A 27,500-nucleotide genomic window follows, 5' to 3' on the forward strand; every position below is an offset into this window, starting at 1 on the left:
TAAAATGCATCACAGGTAGATAGACAAATAGACATGCACTGTAACATTACTGCAAAAATATTTACATACATACATACATATATACTCGTACACGCAGCTACAAAACGGTGCCCTGTCTTGACTCGTCTGGCGTAGCGTAAGACGAGATTACGCAAACGGACATAACAACACAGAACCACACACACAATCATACATACACAAATTCAGGTATACATACATACGTACTTGCATACATACATACCGAACGCACACTACCTGTATGCACGTCTGGTTGGCCCACTTACACTGCTGTGGACAAGAATAAGGGCGATGGTTTGGTTTAGATGTGGGTCGGTCATGAAGTTTGCCTCTGTGTGTGTGTGTGTGTGTGTGTGTGTGTGTGTGTGTGTGTGTGTGTGTGTGTGTGTGTGTGTGTGTGTGTGTGTGTGTGTGTCTCTCTCTCTCTCTCTCTCTCGTGTGTATGTGTATCTGTCTATCTATATCTCCATCTGTATATCCATGTATCTATCAGTTCATCTATATGTCTATCTCAGTATATATATATTATAAAATGCACGTATGCGGTGGAATGTTACGGGCTGATGATGACGTTGTTAATAATGGTACGCTTGTATGTGTTTGCATGTATGTGCTCGCTTGTGCCTTTCATGCATGTGTATGTGAGACTGACCGTGACTGGGGCCATGAGTCATTTGGTGCTTGCTGTATTACGGGCGGGGCTGTATTTGATGGCCCCACTGCTATCAGAGTGGAACACACACACACACACACACACACACACACACACACACACACACACACACACACACACAGTTCCAATATCCCCCTCAGGCCTCATTCATAGATATCCACATCTCCCTGCGTCTTCAACTGTAGTATATGAGTAACCATGTGTAAAGTTGCTCCCAGGACACTGGTTGTGTGAGCAGTCTTGTGTAGGAATAAACTGCAACTCTTCGTTTTGTTTACTGTCAGTTTGTATGAGTTGCTATGTGTGTGTGTGTGTGTGTGTGTGTGTGTGTGTGTGTGTGTGTGTGTGTGTGTGTGTGTGTGTGTGTGTGTGTGAGTGTGTGCGCGCTTGCGCGTGCGTGTGTTAAACTGTTGTGGAGAATTGTGGCACTCAATTATGTTTCAGGATGGAAAACAGATGTGCAGCGTTTGTACAGTTTAGTTTAGGTGTACGGTATAGGGTTATTTTTATGACTGTCCCATAGTAAGGACAAAAACTTAATCGTCATTTTAGTATTACTGTTAGTGTATAAAACAGTCCAAGACTTGTAAAAAAAAAAAAAATCCTGTGATGCTTATTTATCTGCTTTTTGTATGCGGCTTAGTTTAAAGGATGTGGTGGTATAAATTTTGTGCTTCAGATTAAGAACATTAATTTTGTGAGGAAGTCTTTTTATATCATTACTGGTATATAGTGTAGATGTACTGATATTATGTATTCTGTATTTTGTATGTACTGGTATTATGCATTCAGGAGATGTGAGTGTGCTAAAGTTGTCCTGGTGGTGTATTATAATCTTGCTTCCCTTAGTATTTATTTATTATTTTTATTTTTTTTATTTACATTGGCATTACTTGGAACAGATGCGTGTTTTATGTAAACTGATGTGACAAGTAATGTTGGTGGGTATTTTTGGATGAGGTTGTATTTAGTTGTGTTTGCCACCTCAGAACAAGGACAGCAGTTGTTGTTATTTTGTGTCATGGCTGGTGTTTAAAATAGATGCAGTCTGTGAAATAGATGGAGTTGAATGTATTTTTTTTTTTATTAATGTAGTTAATTTGCGATATATATTTTGTCTGTGTGTGTGGTTGTCTGTGTGGTTGTAATGGTAGTCTGTAAATTAGATTGGGGTGATTTTTTTTTTTTTTTTTTTTTTTTAATGTAGATGATTTGCGGTGTATTTTTTTGTGAATGTGTGTGTGGTTGTCTGTTTGGTTTTTAATGGTTATTATGTTAATTTTTTTGCCGTGTTCAGAGTTAAAAAACTTCCTGCAGAAAAAAACCTTGATTTATCCGTATATAAATTTAACCTTTTCATTGCGAACATTTCTCTCAGATACACAAAAGTGTATGGAATTTGCATAAATAGAATTCCTCGGTGCCAGAGGGTTACTGGACCCATTGATCTTCAGGATTTATCTAAGCTGAGCAAAATCGTCTGGTGTTAGCCTGAATATTATACCCACGACCACCAACCACAGCGAAAGAGTTAACATTTCTTCACTTTTTTCGCCTGTCATCTGGTGTATGGATTTTTTATATTTAATTTGTTTTTCCTTCCTATGTTCATCTGAAAAAGAAAATGTGGAGTGGTTAGATATATAGAGAGAATTTCAGTGATATGTTTGCTGAATTCGTGGCTTGGATATATACAGTATGTGCGTGTCTTTCCACCCTTCGCTCGGTGTTGGAAGGCTGCTTGTCATGGCCACCTCGACAAATTGTTAGTCTGTGCAGAGATGAAGTGTTTTTTATTGTGGTTTATAAGACAGGCTGCGTGTGGCTGTGTATCTGCACCAGTGTGTGTGTGTGTGTGTGTGTGTGTGTGTGTGTGTGGAGGGGCAGCTGCGAGGGTCGTGGGGATGGGCATTAGGAAGGGGGGGAGGGGAGCACAATGGAGGGGTCAGCTCGGAGCCTCACATTGTCCTTTCCGTTACCTAGACCCTCCTCCCATCCATTTTCCCCACCAATTCTTCACTTTTTCCCTCCTTAGCCCCTCTTTCCTTCACCTCCATTTCCCCCCTTCACACCTTCTTCCTCCTCCTCCACATCCCTATCCCATATATCAACCCCTCATTCTCTCCATCTCCGCGCGCCCCTCCCCCATTTTTTCTTCCCATCTCCCCCTCCTTTCCCCTCCTCCACCTTCTCCCTTCTCCCTTGTTTCTTTTATATATATCCACCTTCCAGCAACACCTCCCCCACTTTCCTCCACCTTCCCCCTACTGTTCCCCGGTCTCCACCCCCACCTCGCTCCTTCCCCCATGCTCCTTCCCCTTCTAACCTCCCTCCCCCCATTCCCACCTCCGCCTCACACACGCTGTCCCTGACGAGATCGTGAGGTGGGTGTTGTGTGCTGTTGGTTTCCTTATATAAACGTCTGTATACCTAGTTGCCCGTGCTGTGGAATGAAGTGTGTTTGTTCGCACCTGGCGAAATCCGTAACCCCTTTCAGCTTAATTGATGCCAAGTGTAATGAGATTGAAGAGTCGGCTTGACTAGCGACTAAGGAGATTCATTCCTGCCTATAACTAAGGGTCATTGAATTTCATGTATCGTCAGGTGATAACAGACGGACGCTTGTCATGTCTTTAACGTGAATCTCTGTTGCCTGTCGTTGTTAAATATAATTATGAGTGCTATATATCCATCAGTAATTGTTTGTCTGATCTGTCGGTCTGGCTGCGTGTCTCAGCCATTTTTCATCCAGTGGTGGCCGCATACGCAGTTACAGGAATATATTTACTATAAAATGTTTGCATTAGTATTTAAGTTCACATGCAGGACAGAGCGTTGTACGCTATTCCTCGAGTTAAAGCTAAATGTAATGGAAATATTCTTTGTTTGATCGTTGTGACATTGGAGCAGATTCATTTGGCAAGGGATCACCTCAATTCAGGTTTAACCCCTTCACTCCGGTAACGTGTTTTTCATTTTAATTAGGGTACAGCCAGACAATTGCATTCGACTTTGGAAGGACATCTTGCAGTGAGGAGGTTGATATATGTATTATTGAACCACTCCAGTTCGAAGTCTCCCTTGGTGTGAATAAAATGGTCCGGCAGTGTCAGGTGTATAGTAAAAATATATAATTAGATGGAAAGGGTTAAAAGTACCTGTGTTGTACGGGACAGCTGATAATGTGGGCGTTGCGATGTTCAGCGTGAGATCTTTTAGATGTCTTCTCGCGTATTCAGCTTTTCTTGTCTTGAGCTTTGTAATTTTGTCTTGGAGTGGCCGACAGTGGTAAGATTTACGTCTCACATGTCTGCCCCAATTAGTGACGGACTTCGTATTCAAGAAACAAACTGGAAGGAGAGTTTATAGGACTTTTGCTGCTGATAGTAACAGCATCGATCAGAAGTTCCTTCCAGCTCAAACCCACACACAAGCACTGGACCTTGAACTTCCTGTATTTCGACCGAGGCATGTTTATCATCATCATCATCATCATCGACAGCAGCAGCATCCTGACCCTTTCTGGCCACCTAAGAATTGTGTGTTTTTGAACCTGAATGAAAGTGATGTCATGGTAGAAAACTGGGTAACGTCAATCAGTCCCCCAGCAGTCCACAGCTTGCAAAATTTTCGTCGCGCGAACATATAATTTTCCACACGATAGCATTTCTTATGTTGCGTTCAGCGTGGAGGAAGGAAATGACGCAAACTTTTCAACTTCTTCGGAGACCATGATTGGAGATTTTCAAGAACGTGTTGGTGCCGGCCTGTCAAAGCCTCCCACTCAGACCTGGATCAGCTCCTGCCTTTGTCCACCCACACCTCTCATTTCGCTCACCGTCTGCGTGGGTGGGGGCAAGGGAACGTTTGTGTATGAATGTGGGTGTATGTGCTGGGATGTGTGTGTGTGTGTGTGTGTGTGTGTGTGTGTGTGTGTGTGTGTGTGTGTGTGTGTGTGTGTGTGTGTGTGTCTTTAGGAATCCGTTCAATTGCTGCTGTGCGTGTGCTTTGTTATCGTGGTATTGTCCCGAGGCGAGGTGTGGAGGGTCGCTGGAAGGGGGGATATGCGCCTGAGTTTCCCTGCCTGGTGGTGTCCCTCGGTGTATCCTCTTTACTCATACTATTTCAAGACGCCGCTGGTTTCTCGATCATATATCACAAGGGGCTTAACCTCGTCATCTGCCTTAAAATGTTCTGCAATTCTATATCATAGCCATGGGATCCTACACCTTATTTGGGCTGGCATATCAGAGTGAGGTGATTATAGTCATATTAGAAGAAAGGCGACAGTAGAATTGGAAAAGGTTATGTCCAACGCTGTCGCTCTGTTCAGTAGATAACTATAGGTTCAGCGCCTCTGACTTCCACTGAGGTAGTTGACAGTAGTGGAAAAAGATATTTTAGGGAGACACTTTTGGCCGACTGTTTGAGACTTCTTGTATCTCAGTTGGAGTAATTTAGAACCGGCCTTTTTTTCTCTTTCTTATCGGAGAATTGAAAAGAACACCTTATGGGCGACGAAACAGCCGATGATAAAGGCAGGCTGTCGGTCATATCTACTCTTTTATATCTATCAGTTTGTCATGTGTATGTCATCATCCCTGTTACCCCATGGTTGTCTCCCCCATGCCCTCAGTGTTGGCCGTCACCTCTGCCCCCAGCCGCTCAATAGTCCCGCTTTGACACCACCCGACACGCCTCTCCTGCCTGCCCTCCTCACTCATTCACCAGGCCTCGTATTCACAAACCTTCTATAGTTAAAGCTGTGTTTGTTAGTACTTGTGTATTAACTCATAAATCTGTCGAACACTGTGAAGTCAAACTAGAGTCAGTAAGAGACTTTTGAAATATGACTCAACCATCTGATTTCCAACATTTTTGACTGCAGTGAAGACCTGTTTTTGGTGGAATTAGTCAAGTTCCTTTGTGAATACGGTTGCCAAGCCTCACACCGCTTCTGTGTTGCTTCCCCCCCCCCCCCCCGCCACCTCCACGTCCCCTCCATGCCCGTAAAACCTCTCAGCGCACTCCCTGCCACCCTCCACATCCCCTCCCTGTTCTTACCACCCCTTAGCACGACCCCTGCCACATCCATACCCCTCCCTACCCTTACCATCCCTCAGCATACTCCCTGCCACATCCATACCCCTCCCTCCCATACCGTCCCTCAGCACACCCCAGCCACATCTGCACTCCCTCCCTGCCCTTACCACCCCTCAGCATACCCCTTCCCTGCCCTTACCACCCCTCAGCATACCCCTCCCCTGCCCTTATCATCCCTCAGCATACCCCTTCCCTGCCTTTACCAACCCTCAGCGTACCCCTTCCCTGCCCTTACCATCCCTCAGCACGCCCCTTCCCTGCCCTTACCACCTCTCAGCATACCCCTTCCCTGCCATTACCACCCCCCAGCACGCCCCTTCCCTGCCCTTACCACCTCTCAGCATACCCCTTCCCTGCCCTTACCACCCCTCAGCATACCCATCCGTGCCCTTACCACTCCTCAGCGTACCCCTTCCCTGCCCTTACCACCCCTTAGCGTACCCCTTCCCTGCCCTTACCACCCCTCGGCATACCCCTTCCCTGCCCTTACCACCCCTCGGCATACCCCTTCCCTGCCCTTACCACCCCTCAGCATACCCCTTCCCTGCCCTTACCACCCCTCGGCATACCCCTTCCCTGCCCTTACCACCCCTCAACATTCCCCTTCCCTGCCCTTACCACCCCTCAGCATACCCCCTCCCTGCCCTTACCACCCCTCAGCATCATACGCGTTTCCTTCTCTCGTCCACACTCCCATACCCTTACCAGAACCACCTCCACACGCCCTCCATGTCCTCTCTCATCAGTCCACACCATCAGCACCTCCATACTCCCCTTGCCTCTCCAACCCTACCTTCACATATACACAATACTCTCTCTCTGTCTCTGTCCGTCCGTCTGTCTGTCTGTCTGTCTGTCTGTCTGTCTCTCTCTCTCTCTCTCTCTCTCTCTCTCTCTCTCTCTCTCTCTCTCTCTGTTGAGGAGAGGGAGAGGGAGACGTCCTTGGAGAGAATGTGTTAATGTTGTGTTGTGCTAGAGTGCCAATGAATGTATGACTGGTGTGTGTGTGTGTGTGTGTGTGTGTGTGTGTGTGTGTGTGTGTGTGTGTGTCAGATGGAGGATAACGGACAGGCATATCACAGAATACGACATACCCGTGTGGACCATTGTGGAGGTAGACATAGGCTGACGAAGAATGCCAGGATTTAACGTAAGCTGACGGAGAACTGTAGCATTAAAGAAAAGCTGACATGTAGAATTATGGGATTAAATACAGGCTGATGACGAGGATTATTTTGGGCCTAGATTTAAGCTGCATTGGAGATTTACGAATTGGAAAACAGTGGATATTGAGCTCGGTGCTGCTGTTCCCGTCCCTCCAGCAGCTGCCATTTTGTCCTGTCAACTACGGTATAAGTGGACTTCGTGTACGTTAGAGCTATGTTGGTCGTGAAAGGACATCTGGTGGGCCGGGGATCTCGTTTTTACTGCATCCAGAGTCACGCGAAGAAGCATGGGTGTTTAGCTAATCGCACAATAATCATGGGTACTGGATCACGGTCATCAGTCGTCAGGATTTTCTTATATTTAACATCTTGACAGTACGCATCAGGAATTTCCATTGAAAGCTGGCTACTAAATTGTAATATAGGTGAACATTAACTGCCATACATTTGACTCCTCTTATATCCCATGTCACCTTCCCTGGAATTTTTCATCTAGATATACACCCCGGTTCATCATTTATACGTATTTTTGTTTGTACTGTGATGGGGAAAAAAGCTTGTAATGCATCTTTTGTGGTAACAGTTTTGCGTAACTTCGCATGTAATCTAGCAAGCAGATACACTGACTTTTTTTGATTTCCTTGTTCGGCCATGACACCATGATTAGTGGGCCTCAAGCTGCAGAAGTTTGAGAAATTCTGGTCCAGTGTATATCATCCATGTGTGGATCAAGAATATGAGTTTCATGTGGATCAGTTATATACGGTATCAGGTTTATATAGATCTACGGCAGTGTGTATCAGCCGTATGCGGGCCTAGACTATTATCAACCATGTGTGGAAGTCTGTAGCTGTCAGCCTTATGTGGAACTAGTGAATATCAGCATTATGTAGTTCTAGTGTATGTGGCATTAAGTGGTTCAGATATATATATGTGAAATGTGAGTGGGTCATGAGTGTATTATCAGTATGTGAGTGTAGTCTAAAAGTTTTATGTGGGAGTTCGTCTGTATCACCCTCATATGGATGTAGTTATAATAGCCTTATTGTGTGTGAATCTAGTTTAAATATATCAGGCTTTATGTGGGTCTGCCTAACGGGTGTTGGACCTTTTGATGTGATTGTGAATAAGTGGAGCGTCACATTTCCGGGTCTCTCACCTTTCTGAAGCAAGGAGCGTACATTGTAATTTACGATATAATGTTTGTGCTCTTGTGACATTAAGTAATTATAACTGGTATCGTTGACATTATAAGGTGGATCCAGGTGTATTATTAGCGCCATGCAGGTAGGTGTGCTGGATTTGTGTCTTATTTTCATGTGATGAGTGAATGGCTGTGTGGTTCATTTCGTATGGCTTTTTTTTAATTATAATTTTGTGTTAAAGGCACTTCATATTTATAATTTGTTGTTTTCGTGTAGATCTATTTCATACTAATACAATCCCCATTAATAAGTGGGAAATTAGGTGATGATGATGGTGGTGGTTTTAATTTGGAGCCTCCTTGCCATTAAGAACTTATGAAATTACTGTAGTCATAGGTATATTATTAACGTTGCCTCGGTAGTTGTAGTGGTGCATATCTACACGCCTGACTTGCTTCCCCTGCCAAGTCACTAACCCCACACCCTCCCTCCATACAGGTGAGCCAGTGAGTGAAGGCACAGGTGCGGTGGCCAGACGCGACGCTCAGAGCCAGGTGGGATATGTTTGTTTGTTTGTTGCTACTTTTTTTTTGTGAGTACTATGCTTTTTTTTTTTTTTTTTTTTTTTTTTTTTTTTTTTTTAAATAGATAAGAGCCATGTCGCTCGGCATGGATTTGTTTCTTCCTTTGTCTCTTGTTATTATTTTGTATTTCGACTTCTTAGTTGAGAGTAATTAGCGTGATCTGCTTTTATATATATATATATATATATATATATATATGTGTGTGTGTGTGTGTGTGTGTGTGTGTGTGTGTGTGTGTGTGTGTGTATGTGTGTTCAGTTATTTTGTGGTTTCTGTCATTCTTTTGAGGTTTGAAGATGATAAAGCTCGGCGTGTGTAGTTTTTCCTCATGTTTATGATCATACTTTTTTTATTTTCCTTTTTCTTCCTTTTTAATGGTGTACCGTAACTCTGTGATAGTCTTGCCTAATCGTTGTATTTTCACTAACTTCAGACGCATTCATTCATTGGATAAAAACCTTTGGGAGTTGAAAGGTTACAGTCTCATTATTGCTTCCACGGCGATGCAACAACTGTGCTGGTAAATTTAGGTACTTCACGCTGGTTACCTCCTGATACTTTTTTGCAGCAGAGAAACCTTATGCAGTCTGAGGGTTTAAGCTGATGAGTGACGTAGCTCAGCGTATTTGTGTGTGTGTGTGTGTGTGTGTGTGTGTGTGTGTGTGTGTGTGTGTGTGTGTGTGTGTGTGTTGTGACTGCGGTACAGTTTTAGGGTTTAATATTGATAATGTATTTTGGCATTGTATGTATGGGGAGGGGTGAGTGTTTTTGTTTTCCTTCTTTCTTTTATTTATTATTATTTTTTTTTTAGTTGTGCTAGTATAAATATAAACTTGAAAATATTACGTTTCGATGTATTTATGTTAGTATAGGCTATGATGTGAGGGAAGGTAAAGGAAGGTTTGGCTATGGGCAGAATATTTGTTTGTTAACAGCTGGTAAATTAGGATAATACAGGGTTCTTGCTAACTGCTGATGGTTGTGAGCCATTTGGCTCCGAAGGTTTTAGATTAATGAGCCAAATAAATTTTTAGTAGCCAAACTGACTACGAGGCGAAATATTTTACAAGCAATAAATATTTTTATTTATTTATTTACACATTGTCTGTTTTTAAACATTCACAATAGCGACAAGGAAAGACCTAATAATCGATCACAACGTGCTTTTTTGTTCACTGGTGAGATTTACTTATTTTGTAGTTTACAGGCTTGTGAAGTGGATGTATTTTCTCCTCACCAAAACGCGGCTTGCACGTAAAATTTGTTCGCCGAAGGGAAAAAATACTCGCATTTGCGAGCTGTGGCTCGCCAAACAAGAGCCCTGTAATAGCTGTCTTTGTATCTATATCAGTCTGTCTGTCAGTTCGATGGTAATGTTGACTGAAGGGAAAGAGAAGGAAAAGAGGAGTGGATTGGGAATATTAGTGGTGAGGGGAAGAGAATGTGAGGAATGAAGATAAGAGAGGAGAGACGGCGTAGTGTGGAGAAGTAAAGGGAAAGAGAGGGATGTGGCTGGAAAAAATGATAAAAGAATGACGTGCGGAGGAGGGAACATGGCCTTAGACTGGGAAGGGGAGGAGAGGGGTGAAAAATGGATGAGGGGAGGGGATAAAAGAGTTGAGGGGAGAAGAGGCGAGGGAATGGTTTAGAGAAGAGGGGAGGGAAGATGGGAGAAAAATGGATGATAGGAGAGGGGAGAAGAGGGAATGACTGGGGAAAAGAGGGAAGGGCAGACTTAAGAGGATTGGAGGAGGGGTAGAGCTGAAGGGAGAGAAGAGGAATTGAGGGAATGATAATGGGTGGAGGGAAGGATGGAGTGAGAATGTGTGGGAAGGTGAGGCGAGAAATGAAAATGACTGTGGAGGAGAAAAAAGGAAGGGGAATGAAAAGGAAAGAATGAAGGGATGGGACAGGAGGAGGAGGAACAGAGGGGAGGGATGAGGGGAAGGGGAGAATGGAATGGAGGATGAGGGAAGGAAAAAGGGAGAAATCTGAGGGAAAGAACGGGGGTAATGAAGAGGAGAAAGGGGAATAGAAGGAGAGGGTTGAGAAGAGTGAGGAATGAAAGAAACAGATGCGTGTGAGGAATGTAAAGGGTTGAGGGGAGAAGGGGAGATTAGCGAGAGAGGAGCGTGGGGAGTAACAAGATCTGTTTGTCACTGGTGTAGGATGGAGTTCCGGGGGCTTAACCTCCAACCTCCCCTCTATTTCCCCTCCTTACAAACACACACACACACACACACACACACACACACACACACACACACACACACACACACAGACACACACACACACACACACACACACACACACACACACACACACACACACACACACACACACACACACACACACACACACACACACACACACACACACACACACACACACACACACACACACACACACACACACACACACACACACACTAGTACAGTTATTGACCCACCATACTCTCCTACAACCACATAGGGAAGTTCCCTGATGATGATAATGAGCTGACAAATTTTTCCATCTAATCCCAGTGTATCCAGGAGTTACTGGGATTTGTGGTTCTACACATTTCGACATACTCATTTTACTCTAACTTGGTCTAGTATTGCCATCTCTGCATCTTTATTACTGACCTGTAGGAAGAGATTAATAAACACTAGATTATGGTGCTGGTTATGATGTGCTTTGGAGAGGATGTAGAGCCGCAGTATTGTCTTATTCTGCCGCTGAGCTACGAGGAACAAGCTTCGGAAGGACAAAAACCTGGGGTAGGTAAGTTAAAATTGATGTAGCTTTTATACTCGTCCCTCTGCCCACCAGCACGGCGTAAGAAAACCCATGTAGTTGCAAGTATTTCGTATTGTGCTTGCGTTCCTCCAGTCCCCGGATTTATAGTGGACACCAAGAAGAGTTTATACTGTTTATCATTAGGTAGCATACAGTACCTCCATTTGTTACAGCTCCAGGAAAGCCCGTTAATGGTACTACATATCGGTAATACACATCCTCTGAGTATAAATTAACCCATATCTGCTCAAAGACGTGAAAATGAAAAAAAATTTATTCTCAATTCTTCACCACCTATCCCTCCTTCCTTTCTTTCTCTTTGATTTCACCGTCTTTGCCAGTATGCTTTTATTTTTTTTTTCTTCCAGTCCTCCCACCTCCCAGTTCTCATCATCGTCATTTCCAGTACACCACTATCTTCCCTACTCTCTCCTTCCTCACCAACTTTCCCATCTCACCATCGTTTTGGCCATGTCTTTCCCATCTCTTCAGCCACACTGTCTTCTTTCATCTCATTCCCTCCTTCCCACCTCACCGTGTATCACTCCCTCCCATCTCCTCCTCCTCCTCCTCCTCCTCTCCATCTTTGCCATTTCCATCCACACCTTCATAATTTCTTTCGCCTTGTGTCTGCCCAGTCATCTGTCTTTGTCTGCCATCTTCATCCTGTCAGTCTTCCCATCCCTGTCTTTTCCATCTGTATAAGCAATCCGTCTTACTTTGATTTCCTTCATACCTCACCTGTGTCGTATATTGTTCCCACCTGTCTCTCTCCACATTGTCTTGCCGTCCATCTTTCCTAGATCTCCAAAAACACCGTCATCTTTATCTCACTTTCCCCATCATCCCTTCCCACCTCACTCACTCTTCATTGCCCTCATCCCCTCCCACCTCACTCACTCTTCATTGCCCTGTCATTTCTCCTTAATCTCACCAGCTGTCGTTCCCTCCATACCTTCCATTTAACATTTTTTTTTTTCCATTTTCCTTCCCACGTCTTCTGTTTCAGCTGGTTCCCCCGGAGCCAACCCACCCCTGAATCACATCATCTTTACATTTCTGCCCGGAATCGTGCTAAGTCTGTTCTTCGCTCTACTAAAAATAATTTCATCCATACTAAATGCTCTCAACTCTCCAACTCGAATTCTTCCCGCTCCTTCTGGCACCTTGCCAAAAATCTTTCTAACAACTTTACCTCATCATCCTTCCCTCCTCTTTTCTACCCTGATGGTTCTGTAGCTATTTCTTCTACTGATAAAGCAGATCTCTTCGCACAGACTTTCTCCTCCAATTCCACCTTAGACGATTCCGGTGCTGTTCCTCCATCACTTCCCCCCTCTGACTTCCTCATGGCTGACATTAAAATTTCTTCAGTTGATGTATTTTCTGCCATCACTGGCCTCAGTACTAACAAGGCATATGGGCCTGATGGGGTCCCTCCTGTTGTTCTCAAGAACTGTGCTTCTGTGCTTACACCCTGCCTAGGCAAACTCTTCCGTCTTTGTCTGTCAACTTGTACCTTTCCTTCTTGCTGGAAGTTTGCTCTCATTCAGCCAGTCTCAAAGAAGGGTGACCACTCCCAACCCTCCAACTATCGTCCAATTGCTTTAACGTCCTGTATTTCAAAAGTTTTCGAGTCAATTCTTAATAGAAAAATTTTAAGGCATCTTTCCTATCACAACCTTCTTTCCGATCGTCAGTATGGGTTCCGTCAGGGACGCTCCACTGGCGATCTTCTCACCTACCTTTCAGACTCCTGGTCATCCTCCTTTCGGGACTTTGGCGAAAGCTTTGCCATTGCACTTGACATCACAAAGGCTTTCGATCGAGTCTGGCATAAATCTTTAATTTCCAAACAGCCCTCCTACGGTTTCTATCCTTCTATCTGTGCCTTCATCACTAGCTTCCTTTCTGGTCGTTCTATAGCCGCTGTTGTAGACGGCCATCGTTCTTCTCCTAGATCTATCAACAGTGGTGTTCCTCAGGGCTCTGTCCTATCACCAACTCTCTTCCTTTTATTCATCAATGATCTTCTAAGCTGTACATCCAACCCTATCCACTCATACGCTGATGACTCCACCCTTCACCTTTCCATTCTGTTCCCGCAACGCCCATCTCAACAGTTACTTCAACAAACAAGGGATGAGGCTATGGCACACCTAATGTCTGACTTGACTCGTATCTCTGACTGGAGTAAAAATACTATGATTGTCTTTAATGCATCTAAGACTCAGTTCTTACACCTATCAACCCGACAAAATCTTCCACAGGTATACCCACTAATGTTTAATAATATTCAGCTTAATCCTGCATCATCCTTGAACATGCCTGGGGTTTCATTTACTCGGGACTTATCTTGGAAAGATCATATTACATCTCTTGTAAAATCTGCTTCCAAGAGATTGGGTGTGCTAAGCCGTCTCCGCTCTTTCTTTACCCCTGCACAATTGTTGACTCTATACAGGGGTTTTATCCGCCCCTGTGTGGAGTACAACTCTCATGTGTGGGGAGGCTCCCCACATACAGCTCTTCTCAATAGGGTGGAGTCAAAGGCTTTTCGCCTCATTAACTCTCCTCCTCTTACTGACTCCCTTCAACCTCTGTCTCTTCGCCGCACTGTTGCATCTTTATCTCTTTTCTGTCGCTACTTTAATGGTCACTGCTCCTCTGAACTGTCTGCTTGCATTCCTCCACCTCTACGACGGGCGCTTAGCACCCGTCTGGCAGCAAACTCTCATCCCTTTTCTGTCCAACTCTCTAATGCAAGAGTTAACCGTTACTCCCAGTCTTTCATTTATGCAACAGGTCAGCTCTGGAACTGTCTCCCTCTGTCTGTATTTCCTGCTGCCTATGATCTCCAGTCTTTCAAACGCAGTGTGTCCAGGCATCTCAAAATGATCGGATCTTGAATTTGGCTCTCTATTGTATTTTGTTTTTCTCTTTGAGGGAACTGTTACTGCGGGCTCATGGCCTTTGGTTCCTTCTTCCTCGCATAAAAAAAAAAAAATTCTCTCACTTTTCAATGGTTAGCTAAATTTTCCAGTACCTTAGTTTTTTTTCAGTTTCCCTCTCCCATTGCGTATCTCCACCGTTTCATCCGTCCGCATCCCTTTCGTGCCCACTCCCATTTTCCCTCTTGAAGTGTTTTTTTTCCTCCCTCCACCCATTTTGCATCCCTCTCAGACAGTCACTAGGAAAAGACACTTAAATACCCCTACCCCTATTTTTTTTTTTTTTTTTTTTCGTGCGTAGGTTTAGTGGGAAGGACAGATTGAAAGAACATAAAGGACGGTACGTGAAAAGGAAGATCGTGGTAAAGTATACGTACGGAATATTGTTGTTTCTCTCCTCTCTCCCTTCCCTCCCCGTCTTTCTCTCTTTCCCCCTCCCTTTCCCTCTCGCCAGTTTCTTCCTCACCCCTTCCTTTTTCTCTCATCGCATCATCTTTCTCATCCCCTTTTCCTTTCCCCCCCATTTTCCCTCTGCACTCACCTTGTTCCTTTTTCCCATTCCTCCTCTCTCTCGATCCTGTCCCCCTCCCTACAATCCCTCCTCTCTCCCTCCCCACTGCCCCATCCCTTCCCCTCTCCCCCTTGCCTCCTGTCCCCCCTCTCCACAGTCCTTCTACTTCCTCCCACCCTCTTCACTAAGGATCCACCACCAGCCTTGTTCCTTAATTTACCTCGTTAATAATTGGTGAAGGGGGTAATAAGAGGGGTTTAAAGGTCTATTAAAGGGGCAAGAGGGGGCATTACCAAGAGTGTAGGGAGGATGAGGAGAAAAAAAGAGGGGAAAAAGGGTAGTAAAATGGTCTAGAGTACACATTGAGAATCGTTATAGCGCTCTCTCTCTCTCTCTCTCTCTCTCTCTCTCTCTCTCAAAGATTCGTAAGTAAAATATACAAATGTCATCACACACACACACACACACACACACACACACACACACACACACACAGCGGTGGTGGTGTAGTGGTGTGAGACAAGGATAGGGTGACGCCAGTATGGAGCCTCCCTGTCTAGCCTGCCCACAGCCCACGTCATTATTACATTATATCCCCGGGTTAGGACACTCTCATTGACCCTCCACCTCCACACCCACTCCACTCCACTCCACCCAGATCCACTCAGGTCCAGCTTGCACTTTCACTAATGGTCATTCTTCTCTCTCTCTCTCTCTCTCTCTCTCTCTCTCTCTCTCTCTCTCTCTCATACTCGTTTCCTTTTCCACATTTTTTTATATCTTTTACGTCTCATCATTTCCTCTCATTCATTTTTCGCTTCAGTCCCTCATCGTCTTCCTCCAGCCGTCGTTTTTGTGGACTGGAAACTTGGCCTGTCTCAACTCCAGCCAGTCCCATTCCCGGCACCACATTGTCTCCTCCAAACTTCCACCGTGTCCCAAACTCTAGCCCCTCCTCTCCCCCAACCCACCCCTCCCCAACCCCGCACCCAGCGCCGTCGTCCAATTTAGTGCTTGTATTTCTGTTTTTCTTAACGATCCTTCCTCCCACAACAAATATTTTCCCTCATGATAAAACTTTTGCTACCTACCCTGACTCTCCTCTCCTCTCTTGATCATTTTCCTTCACCTGTCTTCAGCTCTCCTAGACTTCCTTCATCTTCCTCAGGTACATCCAGTCCTTTGCCACATACACCTGTTCCCCAAGCCCTGACCTCTCTCCCTCTCACTTTTTTTTTTCTTTCATTTCACATCGTTCTGTTCCTTTCTCTTTCCCCGTTCTTGACTTTTGCCCCACAATTATATTTCCAGCCCTCCTTCCTGTGATCTCCCCTCACCCCCTCCCCCTCCTTTACATTCTTCCCTCCCTCTCTCTCGACTTTCCTGTCTTCCCTTCTTCCCTCCCTGTTTCCCATCTTCTTTCCCCCACCTTCCCCGTCTTTCCCTCATTTCCGATCATCCCTTCCTCCCTCTCCCCTTTCCTGTCTTCCCTTCCCCTCTCCCTGTTTTCCATCCTCCCTTCATTCCTTCCCCTCCACATTCCCCATCTTCCTCTCCTTACTCCCTTTCGTGTCTCCTCCCCCCCATTTTCATCTTCCCTTACTTTTCTGCTCTGCCTCCTTGTTTTTCAGTTTAAAGTTTCGTACCTTTTTTTTTTTTTTTTTTTTCCATTAACACCCACTGTTCCTTCATTGTCTCCGGTTCTTGACTTCTCACCCCGTTATTATTTTCCATCACTCCCTCTCTGTTCTAATCCCGCCCCTCTGTCTCTCTGTCTGTCTGTCTGTCTGTCTCTCTCTCTCTCTCTCTCTCTCTCTCTCTCTCTCTCTCTCTCTCTCTCTCTCTCTCTCTCCCTCTCCCTCTCCCTCTCCCTATACCATTTTCCTCCTTTCTTGCTCGTTTTCACAACTTTCTTCCTCTATTTCCACTTCTTTCTTCTCCATTCTTCCTCCCTCCTCCCATTTTCATGTTCTTTCTGAACCCCCATCCCAAAACTTTGTCTTCACATCATGATAAGAGAGTGGAAGCGAGGGAAAGGTGGGATGGAGTGAAGGTGAAGATGGAAAGTGGAATGAAGGATAGATGGAGCGGGATGAGGGTGAGGGGGAGTGTGAAGGTGAAATGGAAGAATAGAGGATAGCATTGGTTTGAGGAAGGAAGGATAGAGGTGGAATGAATAGGGGACGGGATTGGGTGAGGATGGATAATGAAATACAAGAAGATAAAATAGGGAAAGAGTAAAAATAAGGATAGTAATGGAATAAGGTTAGAAAATACAGGATGGGATGGATTTGGAAGGTGAAGTGTTGTGAGAAAAGACTCAGAAGGCCGAGAGAGAGTGAGAAAGGGGAGGTAATTTACGTTCAGTTTTGTATAGGAAGAGTGGGGGAGGAGGGTAGAGGGAGAGACGTAAGAGGCGTTAAAATAGAGTGAGCGAGGACATTACAGGAGCGGGAGAGGCAGACGGGAGATAGAGGAGGAATTTTTAGTGGGGTCCCGTGGAGGTGAGCTATGAGGAGGAGGGGGAGGGAGGGGTAGAGGGGATGGTGGGAGGGTTAGAAGAAGTGAGTGTGTGCGGTAAGAAGGGAAGGGGGGAGGAGAGGAGTGAGTGTGAGGCAGGCAGGGAGAGAGAGGGTGGGGGGGATAGAGAGGTAGTGAGTGTGTGTGTGTGTGTGTGTGTTGTGTTATAATTACCATCATTACGTCTTTCTGTCCTAATAACACCTCCGTCTAGCGCTCTTCATAATATATTACACTGGACGGATGCCTCATTACTCATGCTAATTTGGCGCCTTTGTACAGCATAAAAGTAGTTACCTTTTATCTTCACTGAGAATGAGAACTGTGCTGGATTCTTTTATTATTATTATTACTACTACTACTATTATTATCTTCGTCATCATCATCAGTCTCGGCGGTCCCTTTAGCCCAATATATATTTTCTATATATCAGTCTTCCACCAGATAATTTGATTCACTTCAGATAAAATTTTCGAATAGGAAGGATAGAAGCCTTGCCGAACTTGAGAAAATAATAAGGAAGTGACAAGAATTAACTAGAAATATACGTCATTATATTCAAGTGTATACCGTTAATGGCTTAAAACAAAGGCATCAGGGTTTTATATCAGTTTGTTTTGATGTTGTTTTATTTTGTTCAGCAGAAGGACCCTAATGCTCGTATTCTCGTCATGTAAGGAGGCTCCCTAGCACCTCTTCCGTAGCGATTTAGTTTTAGGTATGGCTGGGTAATATCCTTTTGTGCGGTATTTATGGAGAGTGTGGCGATGTTTGAAGGATGTTTATAATTGCACAGAATAGGACAGTATGGTGTAATAAGCAAAAGAAATCGCTTAGGAAAAGGTGTTAGGGAGCTTCATTTCCGGACGAGAATAAGGGCCCAAACAGTGAAGGAGTTAAATGAGTCAGTAACACCTTCATTAAAAAATAAAAATAAAAGATAAATAAATAAATAAAGGCTAAGGTGAATGAAACCGTGAGACGTAGAGAAGAAAAAGTGAAACATTGCAGTACAGAGACCGAAGATGGGCTGGAGAGGGGTATGAGAGAGGCGGATGTGAGTTGGAGAAAGGGCAGTCTGATGGCGGAGGGGTGACATTGGAGGCGATTCGTTTGTGGCCACCCCTTGCTGGTTGGGGCGCCTGGTTATAGTGATAGATGATAGAGCATAGGGTTATAGAGTGATAGATTATAGACTTGATTATAGACCATAGGGTTATAGACTGATAGATATATACCATAGGGTTATAGAGTGATAGATTATAGACCATAGGGTTATAATGTGATAGATGATAGACCATAAGGTTATAGAGTGATAGACCATAGGGTTATAGAGTGCTAGATTATAGACCATAGGGTTTTAGAGTGATAGATAATAGACCATAGGGTTCATTGATACAAGATTTATTGATACAAAGAGGGAAAAGTGGAACTCATTTATTCTGGTACTGTTACAAATATTATCTTGCTTTTTTTTTTTTTCTTGGAGGGAACAAACTTGCGGGCGTCTGGCCTTCGGCTCCTTTTTCCTTGCATTAAAAAAAAAAAAAAAGCAGTAGTTGTGGGAGATCGTTACTTTATGTGTATCTACGTTATATCTCATTATTTTATTTCACTGTGTATTTGTCTTTTATTTTTATCATTATATTTGTGTGTCCGTCTTTCATTGCATTAATTTAGTTTGTTATATTGTGTACCCTTTCTGTGTTTTATTTCACTGTTTATTTCCTTGTGTTGTGTATCAGTCTTTTGTTTTAGCTGTGCCTTTCAACTCAAGAGACGAGTGGGAAGCCCTGAGCAAACTTTGGGAGGGAAGATTTTGAAGAACAGAGTCTCAGAGAATGCCTGGAAAGTTTCTTAAAAGCTGCCGTCGATCCAGTGCCCAATTTTTCAGCAATTTAGGTCACGTCAGCAGCCTTGAATAGAACATGTATTGGCTTTCTTCTTCCGTCTGTCTTTCCTTCTGCCTATGACCTCCAGTCTTTTAAACGCAGTGTATCCAGGCTTCTCAAAATGAGCGGATTTTGAATTTGGCTCTTTTTTTGTTTTCGTTTTTTCTGGGAGGGAAGAATCTTGTGAGTTTCTGGTTTTTGGTTCCTTCTTCCTGGCATTAAAAAAAAAAAAAAAAAAAAAAATGCAGTGTTGGTCAGTTATCTTGGCTTAGGATTCTCACTGATGGATTTGTTTTCACCGAATGGAACTGGACCACTTAATCCACATGAATACTCAGTCGTTGTTGCTTGAAATTCATTGAGATGTAATTTTGAGGTAGGAATGGCTCTTCATGGTTAGTAGTTAAATTGACCCTCCACTCTGACTACACTTGGCCACTATGAACAGAAAGGGGCTGTTAGGGAGGTTTGTGAGATTAAATACACTATGACACTTTTTCACTAGATATATGTATTTTGTATTTTGCATGCTACACATTAATATTCTCATGCCATTGTAATACCAACGTGGATTCCATATTTACGGTAAACTACATAGAAGGGATTAGTCGGGAGCCTGTGGAGAAATATACTGTTTAAAGAAGAGACACTAAACTTATTTCCTAGTAACTTGGCCTCTGTGGCAGGGTAAGACAGTGCCATGGCCCTACATCCTTTCCATAGGACTTCTTCGTGACTAGCATCATATTCACGTGTTAATCTCTTACTGCTGTTCAGTGTTCAAGATGGAGAGATGGTGGTTTTAGGCCAAGTTTGAGTAACGTGATGTCGTGAGCGTATAAAGTAGACGAGAATGGGACCCAAGGAACCTGTATAGCTCGTCTTCCTCATTTATTTACATATTTATTTATTTATTTATATTTACTCACCGTCTTCTCCTGTGCTGTGTATGTCCATTTTCATATCAACACAGCATAAGTTACGTGCAAGAGAATATTAACAGGAGATATGGAGGAGTAAACTGTTTAGGAAAAGGTGTTGGATGGCGTCGTAAAGAGAGAAGATTATGACCCTTGCTGTGTGTGTGCAGGTGGGAGTTTATGTTGCTATGGCTAATGAGTGGGTCTGCAAGGCTGGGCAGAGATCCACGCAGTTTAGAGATGTCTTTGTCTGCCTCTTTGTCTGTGTTTGCCTCTTTCTCTGTGTGTCTGGCTCTTTGTCTGTGTCTGCCTCTTTCTTTGTCTGTGTTTGCCTCTTTCTCTCTCTGTGTCTGCCTGCCTCTTTCTCAGTCTGTGTCTGCCCCTTTCTCAGTCTGTGTCTGCCTCTTTCTCAGTCTGTGTCTGCCTCTTTCTCTGTCTGTGTCTGCCTCTTTCTCTGTCTTTGTTGCCTCTTTTTCTATTTCTGTTTTGCCTCTTTCTCACTCTGTGTGTCCGCCTCTTTCTCTGTCTGTCTGTGTCTGTTTTTCTCTTGCATCTGTATGGTTGCCTTTCTGTCTATGCCTTTGTCTGCTTGTCTCTCTTTGTTTCTGTCTGTCTGTCTGTCTGTCTGTCTGTCTGTGTATTGCTTAGGTCTGTATCAGGTGAGGGGCGGCCTTGGGAAATCATGTAGCCTATTTCCTTTACATATGGTGAGAGAGAGAGAGAGAGAGAGAGAGAGAGAGAGAGAGAGAGAGAGAGAGAGAGAGAATTGACGTAGTAGATAGAAAGAAGATGGTATAACTAATAAGGAAGGAGAGAATAGATGAAGAAGGGATGGTGCCAGTGTGTCAAAGAAAGGGGAGGGGGGAGGAAGATACGGGATTGTTACAGAGCAGGCGTTGGTAATAAGGTCTAATTGGGGTGGCTATCTAAACAGCTTGAGTCTCCTGTGAAAGCATCCATTAAACTGACAGTACAAGCCTCTCGCCCCAGCTGCCGCCTCCTGACTATAAAATGGATTGTAAAAGGAAGAGAGTGAGGCAGGGTGCTGGGGGAGAGAGAGGAGTGGGTGAATTTACTATGCTTCCTCCCCCACCGAACCCCCTGTCCCCCCTCCTCCTGTCCCTCCCTTAGCTCCCCTCCTTTCCTCTCGAAACTCCTTCCCCCCTCTCACTTCCTCCTGACCTCTCGTATTTCTCTCCCTCCCTGTTTAACTCTCTTTCCCCCTCCTTAACTTTCCTTCCTCCATCATAACTCTCCTTCCCCCACCATAACTCTCCTTCCCCTCTCCTTAACTTTCCTTCCCCCTCCTTAACTTTCCTTCCCCCTCCTTAACTTTCCTTCCCCCTCCTTAACTTTCCTTCCCATCTCCTTCACTTTCCTTCCCATCTCCTTCACTTTCCTTCCCTTCTCCTTGACTCACCTCCTTCCCCCCTCCATAACACTTCCTAACCCCTTCTCCCTTCCAGGTTCCCCTTCACCTCTCGTATATCACTTCCTTCTCTTCCTTCCTCCTTTACCACCCTAATCGCCTCGCCCTCACTCCCCCAACTCCTCCCTCACTTTCCCTCTTCACCTCCCCCCCCCCTCGCTAAACACCAAGCCCCCTTTACCTCTTCTCCCTCTCTAGCCTTTCCCTCTCATTACCCCCTCCATATTCTCCCCCTCCCCAGCCACTCCCTCCATTCTCTCCTCTTTCTCCTCCCAACACCCCCTCCAAACTCTCCTCTTTCCCCTCCCAACACCCCCTCCAAACTCTCCTCTTTCCCCTCCCAACACCCCCTCCATACTCTCCTCTCCCCTCCCAACACCCCCTCCAAACTCTCCTCTTTCCCTCCCAACCATCCCTCCACAGCCTCCTCTTTCCCTCCCCAATCACCTCCTCCCTCTCTCACTCACACGGTCCAGGCTCTTGTTAAGTTAGTAGGTAATTATCCCATACTGCTGACACACACACTGCTTTTACCGCTGACTTCCCTGCTGCTTCTTCCTCTCCTCATGTTACGCTTCCGCTGTTTCCCCTTCCCGCGGTACGATTTAATTCTGATGGTGGCAGACTAGTTCTTGCATCCACCAGACGATTTTATTCAGCATGGCCTGTAGTGAAAAGTTCCAAAAGTCTACATTAACCCCTTCACTCCGGTAACGTTTTTACACTTATATTTACCGCTTTCGAATGACTTTATTTAGCTTAGATGAGACCAAATGAGGGGATCTATGAAGGGTATGATATGTAAGTGTCCCAGTACGATTCCTCCACCCCCCTAAAGCTGAGTAAAATCGTCTGATGGTAGATATAATAGCACAAAGTACGTCGAAGGTCTCTCTCAGATGACTAAAATCTGCCGGCGGGAGAACTGAATTAATAGTTGTAGTTCCAGGTTCATCTGAAACGTGAACCATTTGACTGAAGGCTGTAGTTGCAATTCGGGAACCAGCCATCCTCTTTTCGGGGGATAGGGAAGTAGTTGAGGGACTTCTTTTAAACCCTGGAGTTGAGTCACCTGGTTATATCGGTGCCACCACATGAAGGCGTCCCTCTTCAATACGGTGTAATAAAGACCAGCAAACAGTACTGGCTGATACACTATGAAGTAAGCTGATCACAACTCCGCCTCTCATTTCAGACACATCGTTATACCTTTTTTTTTTTTTTTATCTGATGGAAATAGGTCGCTCATGCAATTTGAATATAGACCTGGTCGCGAGTGCATGAAATTCAATGTGCCTTAGCTATGAGATAGGAATGAGTCCCCTTGGTTACTAGTCAAATTTATCCTCGAATCTGACAACGCCTGGCCATCAACTGCGTTGAAGGGGGATATAGATCTTTGTCACATGAAAACAAACCGACTATACTACATTCACCTTACGGTCCAGATTTTCGTCCATTCTGTAGCGAATTCTACGTAGTTCAGTGTCATAGTAATACAATGTTATGGCTCTAATGTCTTTCCATAGGATTTCTTCGTGACTAGCACCATAGTCAAGTGTTAAGCTCTTGTTGCAAGTCAGCATTCAAGATGGAGGGATGTCAGTTTTAGGCCAAGTTGGAATGAAAAGAGTATATCCTTGCTTCGCTGCTGTTAAATTAAATAATACCATGTGGCGGGAGGAAAAGTAAAGCAGGCGTCGTCTTACTGGATGAAGTTATATGATGGCGTAATTAACACTTTTATTTCCCTGATGCTTTACTATCTATCCCCACTGCCTACACACGCACTCTCCTCTTGCATCCTCCCTCCCTCCTCCTCCTAACTCACAGCTGCTTCATCCTACTCATATCTGCTGTTCTGTGCAGTGCTGACACACTGCCACCTTCTCAGCTCAGAAACATCCTCCTCCTCCGCCTCTTCCTCTTCCGTGTACTGCTGACGTACCAGCCAAACGCTTAATGGTACAAACACACACTGCATTCATTGCTTACACTGCACTTTCCTCTCCTTCCTCCTCGTCCTCCTCCTTCTCCTCTCATGTTCCTTCATCACGTCTTTCCTCTCCTCTCCTCTCCTCTCCTCCATCCAGCTAATTTGCAGTAGCCAAGGCCCCACTACTGCCGCTGTAACCTTCTTTATGGCTCCGTCCCCTTCTACCACTCCTACTTTGCCCCAGCGATACTCTTCTCATTTTATTTCCTCCTCCTCTTCCTCCTCCTCCTCCTGCTCCACCTCCTCCTCCTCTTTCTTTGGTCATACATTGGTCCTCCTCAAGATACCCAGGCTCCTTTGGCACACTGTGAAATGAATGGGATACAGTTGTGTGGCGTTAGCAGAAATGGAATGCTAGAGTTGTCCCGACCATTAGAGTAGTGGTACCAGCGTCAACGCAGGCTCCTATGACTCATTCATCTGATGAAAATTGTGACTGGAGGCAGAAGAAGTACGGTAGGTGAACATGGAGGAGGAAGAAGGAAAAGGAGGAGGAGAAGAAGTAAAGGAAGTAGGAAAAGAAGAAAAGAGGAGGAGGAGGAGGAGGAGAAGAGGAGGAGGAATGACGGTCGTAGATGTTTACTTGGTTAACTTCCTTCGGTAATCTAGAGGCGTTAATTGGAATCAGTGCGTCGGCAAGTAGCAAGAAAAAATATAGAGTAAAAAGTCATCACCTGTCTTATTTTTTTCCTTCCCTTGTGCGCCTACGACTCTCCTTCAGATCTTATGTAAGAGAGCGTTTTCTTAAATTGGATAAAGTCGCCTTGAGATAGCAGGATGTTATTAAGAGGACGCTAATCTTTAAGAGATCATAGTTTATATATATTGACGTCCCTTAAGTGAGAGTTGAGAGCTGGAGAAAACAAAAAGTATAGAGAATTTGAACTAGGCTGTGATAGTATGTTTGAGAGAGAGAGAGAGAGAGAGAGAGAGAGTAGGGGGGGATTTTCCTTTAGAAGTTTATTAGCCCGAAGTTTTGTGTCCGATGAAGGCGTGTTTTGAGGTAATTAGGTACTGTAGGCTTAGTAAAAGTTAATGAAGGAAAGGAGGGAAGGTTTGGAGGGGAAAAAGCTGAAGTAGTGAGGAACAAACTGTGTGGAACGAGTGGGGGGAGTAAAAATAGGGGATGGGGAGAGAGAGAGAGAAGGATATGTGGATAGCCAAGAATGTAAAATAATATAAAGAATGTAGATGAGCAAATAAGCACGGGTGGAATGTTAGGACTGAGAGGGTAATGATGGTAGTGGGTGGGGTTTGGAGGAGTAGAGTGGGGGAGTAAGTGAGTGGAGTGGGAGGAAGCAGGGGGAGGAAAAAGAGAATAAGGGAACTAAGTAGGAGAGAAGAGAGGACGTGGAGGATGAGGAATTAAGGGGAGGAACTAGACGATGATAAAGAAAATATAGAGTATGAAAATAAGTAAGTGGAGGAGCAATGTATGTAGGGGAGGAGGTAGATGGAAGGAGAAACAGGGTTGGTAGAGGAAATGAGAGGGGTAGGGAGAGAAACAAAGGAAAAACAGTAGACGTGGAGGGGGTCTGCGTTGAGAAGGCAGTGGGAGGAGGAAGAAACAGGCTAAGGAAATATAGAAAAGGGACCGGAAGGGTAGGTAGAGGAAGAGGTAGAAGTAGAGGGTAAGGATTAGCAGGGCAGGTAGGGGATGAAGTGGGAGTAGAAAGCAGGGAGAAACTGAAGAAAAATAGATGGGGGAAGGGGATGGCTGCAGGGTAGGCAGGGGAATAGATAGGAGTAGACAGTGGGAGGGAGGAACAGGGCAGATAGGAGAAGAAGTAGGAGTAGGAAGCAGGGAGAAACAAAAGGAAAATAGACGGGGGAGGGGTGGCAGGGTAGGTAAGGGAGGAGGAGGAGGAGGGAGTATAGGGAGCGAGAGTTGGATCCGCAGCATCAGCAACATCAGCAGTCCGTGTAATGCAATGTTCCGACCGACCTGCACCGAGGCGGACCTAACTCAGCATTTAGTCCTCGCGCCGCCTCCGTTATGCCCATTCCCTCAGTAAACAGTATTATCACGCTGCGTATGTGCCGGTGATGGGGTGGTGGTTGGGGAGGGAGGATATTGTGGGGTGAATGGGGTGATTATTGGTGAGGGAGAGTGATTATTGGGGGAGTGTGAGGTTGTGGGTGGATACGTGTGGGAGGGTGTTTGTGGGTGAGGGTGTGGGGATAGGTGAGAGAGTGTGAGTTATGGATGAATAAGTGGGTTATATGTTTGTGGATGTGAGTGAGTTGGCAGGTGGAGAGTGAATCTGTGAGTGGATAAGTGGGGAATATGAGTTTGTGTATGAGGTTAGTGTGTAGGTGGAGAAGTGTGTGTTTGTGAATGAGGATCAGTGGGTGAGTGGGAAAGCCTGTGTTTGTAATTGAAGGTGAGTGGATAAGTGAGGAAGTGTGTACTTGTGAGTGAGTTGATGAGGGAGTGTGAGTTTGAAGGTGAGTGGGAGCGGATAGGTGTGTGTGACTATGTGAGTGAATCGGTGGGGGATTGTGAGTTTGAGCTGCTTGATTGGGGGAGTGTCATTGTAAGTGGATATGTAGGGGTGTGTGAGTTTGCGTGGATAGGTGGAGAAGTGTGACTGAGTGGAAAGATCGGGGCGTGTATGTTTATGAGTAGGCAGGTGAAGGAGTGAGAGTTTGAATGGACAGGAGGGTGACTGCAAGTTCGTGAGTGAGCAGGTTGGGTGAGTGTGAGTTTGTGAGTATAACAAGAGAGGGACAGAGTAATAGATGTGAAAGTGTGGTTAAGAGCGGGGGGTGAAGGTGAGGGGGACAGGGTTGAGAAGCAGGATGGATGGGAGACCACTGACGATGGCGATTGAGTAGATTGGTGAGAGACAGGGAGTGTAAGAGGAGAGGGACGGTTTGATGGATGGTGGTGGTTGAGGGGGTTGGAGGGTCGGGGGTCGTGTTTTTGATGGGTGAAGGACAGGGTTGAGAAGCAGGATGTATGCATGATTAGAACAGGTTGTGCTGGTAGATGAAGGGTTAGGACAGGGAAGTTGAGTGTGTAAGTAGATAAAGATGGAATAGTGTACAGTATATGTAGACTATAGATGAGGGACGGGGATGTGTAGTTAAAGGGAAAGGACAGGAAAGTTGGGTGTACAGAGTGTTTGGGTAAATGAGAAGGAGTAACATAGTAGGGGAAGGGGAAGTGCGTGGAAAGATAAAAATGGAGCTAGGTGAAGGGAAGTCAAGAGAAATTGATTAAGGGAGAAGGGGAGAGAAATACTCTCAGGAGGAGGAGAGCTGAGGGAGGTTTGAGTTGGAGAGGAAAGAGAGTGAACGAGCAAGTAAGTAATATATATACAGTCGAGAGAGAGAGGAAATTGAAATGTTTAATCGTAGGCCTTACAATCATCCTTTCATTTTAACGAAGGAAAAAGACAGAATATTAGTGGAATAAGTTCACACATTCATGAGAGAGAGAATCGTGGACGAGTACAAAGAAAATTACCGTCTCTGCTGTTAGCGAAGGGATCAGATAGGTACTTGGGGCTTGGTTGAGAGCATTCTCGTTAGATTTATGTAGTCGGTACGTTGGCTTCTCGAAATGAACGTACCCGTGGCTTGATTTGGCCTCGTGTTTAGTATCCACTGGAAGGAACGATCTTGGATATCTTTTAGTTTTCATTCATACCCTGCATCATAGAACAGGAAAGTCTGCAAAAGTCGTACGATCAGTGAATTTAAACTTGCTTCGTAACTTGTTTTCTCATAGGGTACAAAGTAAGCCATAATATATTTTGAAACTTAGTAGTTTAATGATTTCTGACCAAAGTACCGTATTCACAAA

The 27,500-nt window shown here is 44.8% G+C and overlaps 1 protein-coding gene across 3 annotated transcripts in view; it reads left to right on the forward strand.

The window, feature by feature from the left end:
- Nrg (Neuroglian) overlaps window positions 1–27,500 on the forward strand; it is a 598,682-nt gene that overhangs the window by 105,671 nt on the left and 465,511 nt on the right. Inside the window, exon 2 of one of the 3 annotated variants that reach the window (XM_080267326.1) lies at window positions 8,604–8,659. The exons of the other annotated variants lie outside the window; for them this stretch is intronic. The gene's annotated coding sequence lies outside the window, so the exon portion shown is untranslated. The remainder of the gene's footprint in view (window positions 1–8,603; window positions 8,660–27,500) is intronic. 3 annotated transcript variants of the gene reach the window in all.

This window comes from Coenobita brevimanus, chromosome 23 (assembly GCF_032717465.1).
Source record: "Coenobita brevimanus isolate Jiangsu-jjx chromosome 23, ASM3271746v2, whole genome shotgun sequence".
In the NCBI taxonomy this organism is placed as follows: domain Eukaryota; kingdom Metazoa; phylum Arthropoda; class Malacostraca; order Decapoda; family Coenobitidae; genus Coenobita; species Coenobita brevimanus.